This window comes from Camellia sinensis, chromosome 1 (assembly GCF_055761805.1).
Source record: "Camellia sinensis isolate YWXY chromosome 1, ASM5576180v1, whole genome shotgun sequence".
NCBI classification, from domain to species: Eukaryota; Viridiplantae; Streptophyta; class Magnoliopsida; order Ericales; family Theaceae; genus Camellia; species Camellia sinensis.
This window is the reverse complement of record NC_138961.1, coordinates 94,095,006-94,107,919: the sequence shown is the minus strand read 5'-3', so window position 1 is coordinate 94,107,919 and position 12,914 is coordinate 94,095,006.

Sequence of the window (12,914 nt, the reverse complement as noted above, 5' to 3'; positions counted from 1 at the left end):
TTTGCTCTCTACCCAATTATTGGGAGTGGATGGAGCAAAATTTCATGCACTATAATAGTGTGCGTTGAAATATCACGTGAAGTGAAAAGATTAGCGCTTAGAAGCTGCAAAACCTATTAACACTAAGTGAAAAGATTAGTGCTTAGAAACTGCAAAATCTATTAACACTACGTGAAAAGATTAGCGCTTAGAAGCTGCAAAATCTATTAACACTATGTGAAAAGATTAGCGCTTAGTGGCTTCAAAATCTATTAGCATTGCCAACTTGTCTAAGTCTGGACACTTACTGTTTCCACACTTGAGTGTGAGACATGATGAGGGCTTCTTTGTATGATTCCTTAGCTAGGCTAACGTTTTTGAATAATGTTTACCACTAAGCGCAAACGTTGCAACATAATAATGAAAAGGTCAAGGCCGGCAGGGTTGTTATGACTCTAAAAATTTGACGCATGGCTCGTGAAAGCATTGTGTTGAATTAGACTCTTTAGCCTAATTCACGCTTAAGTTACTTCAGGAGCTGTCATAGATCGATAGCTTACTCTCTCTTTCTTGTGGATAGTAGAATTAATTGCAAGTAAATATAAAGCGAGAAACAGAGATGGCAAGAGGAGTATCGTCATCTTTCAACTAGATGCAGTAAAGTGTATGGAGAATAAAATTGACTTGAAGGTGCAGGGGATTAGCACTTACTAGTTAAATTTGGAACTTAGGTTCACTTGGTATCTTCATGACATCCTTTTATGATCTAGTGAATATGAATTAGTCGTGAGTCATTACCTAGTTAAGCCTAAACCTTTAAAACTTGTCTTCGAGAACTCACACATTAAGATGATTGGAATTAGTTTATGACATTAGTCATGAACCGGTGGCTTATTATACTTAATCACATTAATGAGATGATGACACGATGGTTTGAGTAGGCCTTCTCGGGCCCACTCGCTTATGACATCTTGCTCTCATGTGAATGTATAACTTTGTTCGCAATGGGTGCGCACAAGTAAGTAGGAAAGTCGTTAGAAGGTCATTTGTTTTGACGCATTTAATCTGCTATGATATTTGTGACTAGATATGTGTAAGGGTATGATAGCTAAGCCTCAATCTCGACACATTTATAGATTACGATACGCATCTGAGTCAAGACTATTTGATCTCCCATAAGCCAAAAGTTTTGAGATGATTTTTGACATTGCACATATGAGGTTGAGATCAATTAGATAACAACTTTCGTGTTTTTTAGTTTTGACCAAGGTAGCGAGTATCTATTTGAGTTATTTTTAAAAACTCTGTGAAGAGAAATGGATGCTTAGAATATTGATTATTCCTAATACTCAACAACACAATGGTGTAGTAGAGATAATGAATTAAGTATTGTTAATGTTAGGTGGATGATGGCGCAAAAATGTTTCCTAATTGGGAATTGCACTTTAGTTTGTTGCCTATATCCCTAACTAAGTGCCCTTCATATCAAAGTTTACACTCCATTTGAGTAATGGGTTAGCGGAGAGTCATCTATGGGCGATCTGTAACCGTTAAGCAGCTTATCTTTATTTTACTTCTCATAAGGTTGCGAAGTTAAAACCTAGAGTTCTATGGCGCATTATTGTATGCTGTCTTGTAACCACATAGGGTCACGAGGCGTATTATTGTATGCTGTCATGTAAACCCTCCGGGTCATGTGCATATAAGTAAGCAGCTTTGTGGGAGTGTAACTAAGTCACATAAAGTTTTCTTAGTAAAGGTGACGTGAATAGAGTTTTTGGAACTTTATAAGATAGAGAATTCTAAGCATAGCACTCTATGTAGCCTAGTTGAGAATGGAAAGAAATTTTCAATATCCTAGGGACAGTGGGAGCGATGTGCCTACTAATGGATTACTCCATTAGAGAAGAATACTCTACATTCTTAGTTGCGTGGTAGCAAATATGAAAATTTTCCACGTCATCACTGGGTGATTGAGAGGGAAACATTCATGATTGCTCCGCAAGATGATAAAGAGCCTAGGATAATGCCAAAGGCTCTAGTCCCCTGTTTTTAGAAAGTGGATTAATGTTGCGCAGTTTAAGACAAAGCCATTGAGGATTAACCATTTCTATAATTTGGTTGACTTTTCATTATAAAGCGAAACTATTCTAAAGTTATGCGTAATTTGGATAGTCATTGTTGAGGCATAAGGCTCGCTAGATACCGAAAAGTCGCACCATTGAGAAAAGTGTAGACCATGAGAACACTTCCTCCTGGGGAGTGAGGTTATTTCGACTTAGGCTATGATTGACATAAGTTCGAAACATTGATTTGTGGACATTGTGACCCAACTTCTCGTTGGAGAATTGGATAAGTAGATCCGTAGGGATTTACCTTCTGCTTTTATGGTGAAAAGTTAGGAGCGCAAAAAGGTTGCTAGTTCCAATAAATCTTTTACAGCCTAAAACAGTTATCCAAATAGTGGTTCTTAGATTTCATCAAGCCATGATAGGCCGACGATGATCGATGAAGACCACTGAGGCATGATCAACGGTCCAAAAGAAGTTTTTCCTTACTTAGTCATTATGAGCCAGGAATTTATAAGGTTGTCGCCACCTAGGGTGGGCAGTCCTCTATTTTAGATATGATGGACATGGGTGATGTAATTTATATGCTCGGATGTACGATCCTTAGGGATTGTTTTGGGAAAATTCTCGGTTTGTCTTCGATGACTTACATAAGGAATATCCTAGAATGATTCTAGATGTAAAATTGCAAACCCATTGACTTACCTATCGGTAAAAGCCAGAGCCTTAGCTATTAAGTGTATCCTTGAATTGTCTTTAGGAGAAACAGATGACCTATATTCCTTGATCTTTTCTTTGTTGTGGGAGCCTAAAAGTATGCTATGTGGGCGTATTCGGCATGATAAGTGTTATCTTTGGTAAATGGTCAACTGAGTTGTTTAGACATTGAACTTGCTCATTAGACTGTGGATAAAATGCTTTACTAGTAGTATATTAATTTGCTCCTTGTAAGATTCAATGTGCTAGTTGGGCACATCTGCGCTAGTTGGGCGCATTAAGAATGAACGCAAATTGGTCACCAAAATATCTTTAGAGAGGTTATTGCGCAAGAGATAGTGATCTTGAATCACTTCATATGAGGCGCACATGGTGGATTCCGTTGTATATACATATCGCAAGAGGTGTTGATAAGGCTTATGTTTGGAATCTAGAATTATGCAAGCTGTGGTCAAATTTTTTTTTTAAATCGATCACTTATTTTGAGATAATGGGATGTTGACACTATTATGGTTTGTGTCATAATGATTAGCAGATGATGATGTCAGCAGGCAAGATTGGCTCACTCACACGAGCAATCGCCCTTGGCGCTTGGGAGCGAGCAAGGATGAGACTAGTGGTTTATTTTTAATTGGAGCCAAGAGAGGCTTAAATAATCCACTATGCATGTCGCCTTGGTTACAACCAAGATGAGGTCGTGTTAAGGACCAAACATGGATGTTAGTACCCACTTTCCATGTTGTGCCTGTTATGATTAGCCAGATGCGAGATCTTATTTGACACCTGGAAGGCGAGCAAATAGAGAATTTGGGTTAGGCGCTAGAAAGCGACTAAACTAATATCTATACGGTGTATCGAGTATGACATCACTCTTTATGGAAGAGTTACTCCACCGTAGCATGTATTCATACTATATGTGCTTGGCGACCGAGTAATGAGGTGTGAGAATGGATCCCTGTTTTCTCACCGTGTGATTCTTACGTGTCATTATTGATATGACTTTCATTTATGTATCTTTTTGTGACTTTTGACTATGTCATACGGTAAGGGATTGATGTTCTGCTATTTTGGTATGTTGCCTGCGGTCATGTATGATTCGGCCTTAAGGGACATCACTGGGAAAGCAATCAATCCTAAACTAAATGGCATAAGGGCAAAGGGAAGATCATCTAGTATTACACCACTGTTGTATATTCACTGTTGGAAACTCACATCGCTCTGTATGAGAGGCGGATTGAGTGTGAATATATTGCAAGAATTGAGAGGGTCAAACATGCTCTTTTTGAGGGATTAGAGATGTTTTTTGGACCGGTGTAATTAGATGGGTCTGGGGTATATGAGACACTATTTCTGTTCTTTTTGGGTTGATGTCTCTATGCTGGCTCATTTTGAGTTTCTAGTATAGAGCTCCCACATGCAGGTGTTCTCAGCAGTCGTACGGTGCAGTGGCTAGTATGAGATTGTTCATTTTTGTGGAGATTGAGATAGAGATGTGGCAGTGTCATGCCAACTCATGTGCGAGTGGGAGATGTTAGAAATTGGGCGCCCATGTGGCTTGACCCTTCTTCTTTGAACCTTTTGAACCTTATCCATGTAAGTTTGAATTAAATTCAAAACTTACTTGGATAACCACTCAGGATATCCATATCTATCATATCAACTGATATGGACAGATGAGAAATTATCCTATATATCTAATATGATATGGGATATGGGTGATTAAGAGAAAAACAACGTATGTCGTATGTTTTTCCCATATACTGACTCTCTCCCAAAATACAACGATCAAGAGCCATTTTGTATTGTGACTTGCGTGGGTGATATTCATTCTGTAATATCACTCCATTGCTGGGTTGATTGATCAGATTCAAGAAGCACGTGATTTACCCACGAGATCCATCAATTCAGACTCTGCAGAAAAAGGTATGACCATAATTTTTCATCCGCTGCGTTTATACCTTAGACTTACATATATGATTTCCCACAAGTAAATCAATCAATGAGAATAAAAACTAATACGGAAAAATTAAATCAACAGCGACACAAGAATTTTACGTGGTTCCCTCAATGTGAGGTATGTCCATGGGATCGAAATCCGATTTCACTATCAACCAAAGAGTTTCCAAACGATTACAAACAAGACACGAATGGTCTCACAACGCCATCCTTAGGTGAATTCCAAAATAATCAGAAATAAACAAGAGGAAAGACCACACCAAATAGATGAACAAAAGTCTTCGAAACAAAGTTGTAGAAGACCCAAAATAATTTACCCAAATCAATCAAGAACCTTGGACCAATCTTAACCAGCAAAGTGAATCCACACAGCACTATGATTCAACCAATTTAATTACCCACACAGCACTATGATTCAACAAATCATATAGCTGCCGTCACCGAGAATCATCCAAATCATATAGCTGCCGCTGCTCTCTGGCGAAGGAACAATATATATCTCTCATATATTATTGATTCTTGGGTTTTTATATCAAAACCCTAGTTGTCCATTGGGCTTCCAAAAGTTAGATGTAATATATTAAAAATATATTATAACCCACACCAAACCAAATTAAATATTATAATAAACCAATTGGGTCCCATACTCCAATAAGGAGGTATACCCAACAATTCTCCCCCTACCAACTTAGGTGGAGATATCAACCATACCCGCCAAAGTTCGACACTTCAAATGTTTGCCCCTCGACAAAATCTTAGTCAACATATCTGAAATATTATCATCTGTGTGAACCTTTTCGAGTTATAACAATTTCGAATCTAACACATCACGAATCCAATGGTATCCCACGTCATTGTGTTTCGATTTCGAATGAAAAGTAGAATTTTTACTCAAATGAATAGCACTTTGACTATCACAATAAAGCACATACCTTTCTTGCTTCAAACCCAATTCTTGCAAAATTTCTTCAACCATAACTCTTCTTTACAAGCTTCCCTAATGGCAATAAATTCAGCTTCGGTAGTTGAGAAAGCAACGCATTTTTGTAATTTAGATTGCTATGCCATAGCTCCCCCTGTAAAAGTCATCAAATATCTCGAAGTAGATTTCCTAGAATCAATATCACCAGCCATGTCAGAATTCGTGAACCCATCAAGCATCGGCTTACCATCCCCAAAACACAAACACACCTTCGAAGTCCCTCAAAGATATCTTTGAATCTATTTTACTACTGCCCAATGTTCTTTACTCGGATTAGAGAGAAAACGACTCACCACACCAACGACGTCAGCAATATTCGGCCTTGTACAAACCATGGCGTACATCAAAGAACTAACCGCTGAAGCATAAGGAATTTTCAGTATCTCTTCCTTGTCTTTCTCACTTGTAGGACATTGATTCGAACTAAGCTTGAAGTGACCCGTAAGTGGACAACCAACCAACTTTGCTTTATCCGTGTTGAACCTCTCAAGAACTTTCTCAATGTAGCTTTTTTAAGACAACCAAATCAACCATTTTTTCCGATTACAAACAATTTTCATACCAAGTATTTGTTTTTCCGGTCTCAAATCTTTCATAGCAAAAGACTTGCTCAATTCTAACTTCAACTTGTTAATCATGGTAGAATCTTGACCCACAATTAACATGTCATCAACATAAAGCAAAAGAATAATGACTTTACCATCCGAAATTTTTTTCACAAACACACAATGGTCCAAATTGGTTTTAGAAAAACCATTATTCATCATGAAAAGAGTCAAATTTTTTGTACCATTGCCGCGAGGCCTGCTTGAGGCCATACAAACTTTTCTTTAATTTGCAAATAAATTTCTTTTTCCCTTTTTCCACAAAACCCTCTGGTTGCTCCATGTAGATTTTTTCTTCAAGGTCACCATGAAGAAATGCGATCTTCACATCAAGTTGCTCAACTTCAAGGTTCATACTTGTGGCCATGCCAAGTGCAACCCAAATAGAAGACATCTTTACAACTGGCGAGAGAATCTCATCAAAGTCAATACCTTCCTTTTGCCCAAAGCCTTTCACAACAAGACGTGCCTTGTACCTCAGATTCTTGCCATCATTGTTCAATTTGAAAACCCACTTATTTTTCAGAATTTTCCTCCCCTTAGGCAATTTCACTAGATCATAAGTGTGATTTTTAATTAAGGAATTCACCTCGTCTTCCATGGCCTTTTTCCAATCATCTTTCTTTGCATGCTCAATTACTTCTTAGTAGCTCTCAATCTCCCCTTGATTGGAAATCAACACAAATTCATTGAGAGGATACTTTCTTGAAGGTTGTCGGTCCCTTGTAGATTTCTTCAACTCAAGTTGTGGTGGCGGCTCTTGAGTTGGATGCTCTTCCTCAATTTCTGCTCAAGTTCATTAGGATTAGTATCATCATCAGCATCTTCAGTAGGTGGCTGCAGATCTCCCCCATTTTCATCGTCTACTGAAGATGAAGAAGATGAATCTATGTCAATGAGATTACTACTTTTTGGCTCCAGTTGATTACCTTTGCCAAAGTCTGCAATTGTTTGATCTTTAGGAAACACAACATCACAGCTTTGAATGACTTTCTTTTCGACCGGATCTCACAATCTCTAATTAAATTCATCACACCCATAACCAAGAAAAATACATTGTCTTGACTTGCTATCAAGCTTGTACCTCTTATCTTTTGAAATGTGAACAAAGGCTCGACAACCAAACACTCTCAAGTGCTTATAAGACACATCTTTACCGGTCCAAACTCTTTCAGGAACACCACCTTTCAAAAAATAGGAATGAGACAAATTGATCACGTCAACTGTTGTCCTCATTGCCTCATCCCAAAATGATCTTGGCAATTTAGCTTGTGAAAGCAAACACCTTGTTCTTTGCATAATGGTGCGATTCATCCTCTCAGCAACGCCATTTTGTTGAGGAGTCTTCTTAACTGTCTTTTGGTACCGAATATCTTCCCTGCGACAATACTCATCAAATGGCCCAATGCATTCACCACCATTGTCTTATCAGATGCACTTCAATTTTTGCCCTGTTTCTCTTTCAACCATGGCCTGAAAATGCTTAAATACATCTAGAATTTGATCTTTAGTTTTTGGGATAAAAACTCAAACTTTCCTTGAATAATTATCAATGAAATTAACAAAATAAAATGCACCACTATGTGTTCTAACTTTTAAAGGACCACAAACATCCAAATAAATCAACTCCAAAACATTTTTTTTTCTGGAAGCAATATTTTTATGACAAGAAACTCTATGTTGTTTACCCTCCAAACAATGAACATAAGTTTTAAGATGTGTACCTTTCAAACTGAGTAGAAGCTCTTTTTTGAACAAAACTTGTAGCCCTTTTTCACTCATGTGCCCAAACCGTTTCTGCCACAATTCGATAGAAGTATCATCTTCAAGTGCATTGACAACACCATTATAAATTTTTCCTTGCATCGAATAAAGTGTATGAGGCTTCTTGTACTTAGCCACCACCAAACCCTTTTGTGAACTTCCATATTCCATCATCAAATTTGTTATTGTAGCCTTCATCATTTAGCTTCCCTGTATGTAACAACCCTCATACTGTTTACTGATTAATGACTGATTGATTACCGATAATCACCGATTACCGTTAAACGGAACTGATAATGACTGATAATCGGACTGATTAAAGTACTGAACTGACTGACCGAAATTGAAACTGAATTGAGTGAATACATCTGTTTGAATTGCATTTTATCTGTTGACTGTTTGTTTGATCTGTTCGTGTTTTATGTTTAAACTATTAATTGAAGGCCTTATCGGCGGCCGAATTAGAAACCGATTAGTGTTTTATGATCCTCATGATTAATGTGATTTTATGGTGTATTTACCTGAAAACTGATTAGGTATGATTAAATTAGATTAAATATTGATCAATTGCAGAGTTTGCCTTATTTACCAAACTACCCCTAGTGGACCACTATCTCGCACACACACTTGAGCCTTATACATTGAATCAAACATTTCTTTGGCCTATTTGTGAGACCCTTAGCCGACCATAGAGAGAGAGAGACTTGAGGAGTTGAGTTCATCTCAATATTGCTTGGAAATTGAAGAATTGTTGAAGGGTAGATTGCATATTTGAGCTCCCTTCTTGAACTACAAGACTAAAGGTAGCTCCATTGTCTTCTTGTTCATGTTTTAAGTTGATTCTTGCATGGTTCATGTCATATTGATGGAGTGTAGAGCCAAAACATGGTTTAGATGTTGAATTGTGGCTTAATTGTTGCATGCATGTACATATATTGAAGTTTTGAAGTTGTAGTCCATGTTTCCTCACATGCATGTCCATCTTTTGGTCATACTCCATGAGTTCATCTTGTTTTTGAAGGTTTGAGCTCTTTTGAAACAGCATTAAAGCTTTGAAAATGATTTAAGATCATGCATGTTTGCATGTTCTCCATGTTCTTGGAAAATGGTTTGAAATTGGATTTGAATTAAACACCCTTGGGCTTTGATTTCTCAAATTGAGCTTTGAACCATGTTATTCTATGTGTTTATAAATGTTTTTTGGAAATTCAGCCCAAGAGGAGCGGTTTTCATGTATTTAAACTTGAGTTTGAGCTTGGAGGTGCAATCTGGGTTTTCCAGATTTCGCACTTCCGCTCAAGCGGGGAAGTTCCGCTCGAGCGTGGAATCCGAGCAACCAGCATCTCTCTGCACTGTTTTACAGTCCGCTCGAGCGGAGGATCGGGCGCTCGAGCGGAGTCATGTCTCAAGCTCGAGCGGGCGTCGAGCGGAGATTTCACCCATCCAGTACTTTTACAGTACGCTCGAGCGCGAAAGTTTAAGCTCGAGCGTGTACCTTTGTTGCATGACCGCTCGAGCGGGGAAACTTGCGCTCGAGCGGGACTCTGTTTTTCTGAAAATGCTTTTAAATGTGCATCTTTGCATCCTCACCCCATTCTAGGCATTCTTAGGCCTAGTTTAAGACATCTTGTTGAGGATATAGATGTAGAACACACCGAGGCATTAGGGATTAAGTTGTTATCTTTCCCAACTGCGTAGCTTAGTGTGTTCAATCTGTTAACTGTGTAGGGTTGGCGACTGGGGAGACACGCTCTAGCTTACTGTAGCCCGAATTCTGTGAGTAACAATTGTGTAAAGATATGTTCAAATGATTATCTTCTGAATACTGAACTGAACTGTTTACTGAACTGCTATTGTTTACTGAATGAATGTCTGTCCTATATTCTAAACTGTACTATGGCATCCTTGGCATCTACTGTTACTGTTACTGTTACTGTTACAGAGATCTCTGTCGGTTCCCTCGTGGAACCACTACTGTTTACTGACTGATGGCCATCATTACTGTTCGGTCTTTAAGACCTACTGTTTACTGCTATGCTAATGGATGTACCACATATGATTGAATAACTGTTCCGACTGAAATACTAATTTAATAGACTGTTTTCATTACTGTAAGGACATTTCATTCATAACCCCTTTACGCATTATGTTATTCACTGGGCTTTAGCTCACTGTTTATATATATATGTAGGTGCTCAGCCACCAGATCGGAGCTAGGAGCGTGGGTTAGACTCCAGTTTTGTCAAGCCAGCCATTGTGCCTCACTGCGAGGTTCCGAGCCTATCGTGTTAAGGCTTAGGGGTGTTTTACAATTCCCCCTTCTGCACCGTCTCACTGTTCTATATAGACTGAATGTTTACCGTACTGTTACCTAGGGTTGAGTCCCTAGTCTGAATGATTGTAAATATTGTGCATACCGTTCTGTACTGTTTACGTATAAATGTATGAAAAATCTTTTCATATAGACTGTCGCAGCTCATTGGGCATTGTTTATTTACTATTTTGGCTTTCGCCAGGCCCTGTACTCTGTTTTACTGTACTACTGTTCTGCAGGCCTGTGGTAATCTCGGATTACTGGCCGGTTACGGTGCTAAACCCATAGGGCCGGGTTTGGGTCGTGACAGAGTGGTATCAGAGCGATACTTAACCACGAGTTATACCGCACACACGTGTCCAAATGAGCTATAGGGTGTCCTAGAAACATAATTAGGGCATCTCATGAGCATGATAAGTGTGTGATATGACTGACTGAATATGTGCTAACGTGTTAAACTGTTAAACAAATGACTACTTATGTTTAAAACTGTTATAACTGCTTATAGTGAAATGGATAATGCAAATGAACTTGAATCCTCATCTACTGAGGCAAGAATGGAAAGAATGGAAAGGATGATGGAACTGATAACTGCTAGACTTGAACAACAACAGAACCAACAGCCCCCGCCTCCTCCTCCTCCGGTACAGCCGGAACCTAATGTGAATGTGAATGATGGGGATATTATTGCTCTGACCCAGAAGTTCAGCAAAATGAAACCGCCGTCCTTTCAGGGAGGACTGGAACCGTTAAAAGTTGAAGCGTGGGTTCTTGAGACAGAAAAATTATTTGAGGTGTTCCCGTGCTCTGAAGCACACAAGGTACTGTTAGCCACCTTAACTCTACAGGAAGAAGCTGGAAGGTGGTGGATGTTAATCCGCGATGTAAATACTGTTATGACCTGGGCTCAGTTCAAGGAGTCCTTCTTTGAAAAGTACTTCCCACAGTGTGTCAGGGATAGGAAAGTGACTGAATTCGAACAGCTGAAGCAGGGCACAATGTCTGTTGCGGAATATGAGACGAAATTCACCGAGCTTGCTAGATATGCACCGCATATGGTGGATACTGAGTACAAGAAGGCCAGAAAATTTGAGGGTGGCCTTAATGTTGCAATACTTGACCGAATAAATGTTTTGAAACTACCGACTTTTGTGGGTGTTCTCGACCGGGCATTGATGGCCGAGTCGAACATTGCAGCAGTGAAACAATCTGAAACACCAACAACTGAATGGCATGGTAAAAGGCAGGGTTTCAAATTTAAGAAAGGCAAGCATAACCCGGCCAACAAGAAACAGAATACGGGGACGACAACCAGCCCCAGTCAAGGGAGTGGGTTCATACCACCCTGTTCCGAGTGTGGCAAGAAGCACAAAGGGGTCTGCTACAAAATATCTGGAGCCTGCTACAGGTGTGGCAAGGTGGGCCACATGGTTAAAGACTGCCCCTCTGCTCCACAAGCCAGTAGTAAAGCTGCACCAAGCGCAGCAGCATCAACTGTAGCACCAAAGCCTAACCCCAGAGCTACCGGGAAAGAGCCCATGAGGCAGGGCCGAGTGTTCGCCCTAGTACCGGGAGACGTGCAAAATACAGAGACCGTTGTGTCAAGTATCCTCTCTATCTGTACGCAAAATGCATATGTATTGATTGATTCGGGGTCTACGCATTCTTATGTATCGCATGCTTTCTCACGGAAATTGAATAGACCCTTAGAACCCATGAACTATCTGCTAGCCGTATCATCACCCGTAGGGGGGTCCATGACATGTGCTTATATGTACCCTGCATGTGAAATTATTGTTGGGGATATGCATCTGATTATTGATTTACTGCCATTGAACATTGATCATTTTGACGTAATATTGGGGATGGATTGGTTACAAAAATATCATGCCACTATTGACTGTGTGACCACGCAAGTTGTTTTCCGTCCACCTGGTTTGCCTGAATTCGTGTTTAATGGGAGTGGAGTAGTACCTCCTCCGTATTTGATTTCGTCAGTGAAAGCTGTTAAATTAATTAGAAAGGGGTGTAAAGGATATCTGTGTTCTGTATTGACTGTATCTACTGATGTTAATGCTAATATAAACTGTATTCCTATAGTCAGAGAATTCCCAGACGTTTTTCCAGAGAATTTGCCAGGGGATTTGATTGACAGGGAGATTGAATTCACCGTGGATGTGATTCCCGGGACACAGCCAGTTTCGAAAGCTCCTTACCGAATGGCTCCAACTGAACTGAAGGAGTTGAAAGTGCAATTGCAGGAACTGTTAGACAAGAAGTTTATCAGGCCCAGTACTTCACCCTGGGGTGCACCGGTTTTGTTTGTGAAGAAGAAAGATGGCTCATTGAGATTGTGTATAGATTACCGTGAACTGAACAAGGTAACTGTGAAAAATAAATACCCATTACCGCGCATTGATGACTTATTTGATCAGTTACAGGGTGCACAAGTGTTTTCTAAGATTGATCTCAGATCAGGGTATCATCAACTGAAGGTTAAACCGGAAGACGTTGATAAAACTGCTTTT